Here is a 1,420-nt window from a genome sequence, read left to right on the forward strand (position 1 = left end):
CATTATTTCTGTCACCAAGGCCAAATTTTCCAACTACCAGTGCTTCATCTTTTTTTTCCAACTTTTGCATTCCAGTCACCAGTGATAATTAACACATCTTGATTGCATGTTTGGTCAATTTCAGACTGCAGAAGTTGATAAAAATCTTCAATTTCCTCATCTTTGGCTTTGCTGGTTGGTGAATAAATTTGAATAATAGTCGTATTAACTTGTCTCCCTTGTAGGCATATGGATATTATCCTATCACTGACAGCATTACACTTCAGGACACATCTTGAAACATCCTTTATGATGAATGCCATGCCATTTCTCTTCTAATTGTCATTCCCAGCATAGCATAGTAGATCATATGGTTGTTGGATTCAAAATGGCCAAAACCAGACCATTTCAGCTCACTAATGCCTACAATATCAATCTTTATGCATTCCTTTTCATTTTTGACAGCTTCCAATTTTTCTAGATTCATACTTCATGTATTCCATGTTCCATTCATTAAAGGATGTTTGCAGCTGTTTCTCCTCAATTTAAGTTGTGTCACATCAGCAAATGGTGGTCTCGAAAGTTACTTTATCTGTATCATTAAGGTTGGTTCTACTTTGATGATGCAGCTCTTTCTCAGTCATATTTTGAGAGTCTTCCAACCTAAGTGGCTTGTCTTCCTGCACTGTATCAGACAATATTTCTGGGCTATTCATAAAGTTGCCTAGTAATGTAGCAGTGTTTCTCTGCTATTTATAAGGTTTTCCCTGCCCAATTCTTTGAGAAGTGGATGGCCTCCTCCTTCTTCCAAGTCTGTCTCAGTCTGCAAGCCACACTGAAACCTGTGCACTGTGTGCAAACCTGGTGGTGTTTGAAACACCAATGGCATAGCCTCAAGCCTCACAGCAACATGGCACCATGGTATGACAAACTAACAGACAAGTTTCTGTCCCCTAGCTATTCGAAAACTCTCCACCCTCCCCTTATCTGGATCCCTGCTGCTTTCCTGCCTTTTGGGGTGGGGTTTGAGTTCCTCTTCTTACTTTGATGCCTGCAACTTGCTCACTCTGTGATGGTCCCCCTGGCTTTTCTTTCCTTTTCCCCACTTTCCTGCCCAGAAAACCAAAAAGAAAGGGGGGGGGGATAAAAGAAAGATAATGAGAAAAGAGGAGGGGAAAAACCACAATATCTGGGGAGGAGGAATGAGAGAAAATAGTAAGAGTAAAAGAATAGTAAAGAAAAATTGGGAAAACTGCAAAAGGATAAACAAGGGATGGGAAAAACCTAAAGAAAGAAAAAAGAATGGATCCAGGGAAATGGAAGAGAAAAAAAAAAAAAAAAAAAAAAAGGAGGAAGATTAAAAAGAATAATTTATAAACAAGACTATGGAGGGTGGGGCATGGCTCTGTCAGAGCACAGACCAGGATGGAATTTCTGCTGG

This window comes from Orycteropus afer, unplaced genomic scaffold, assembly GCF_000298275.1.
Source record: "Orycteropus afer afer isolate SDZICR_OR568_19922 unplaced genomic scaffold, OryAfe1.0 scaffold00092, whole genome shotgun sequence".
Lineage (NCBI taxonomy): Eukaryota > Metazoa > Chordata > Mammalia > Tubulidentata > Orycteropodidae > Orycteropus > Orycteropus afer.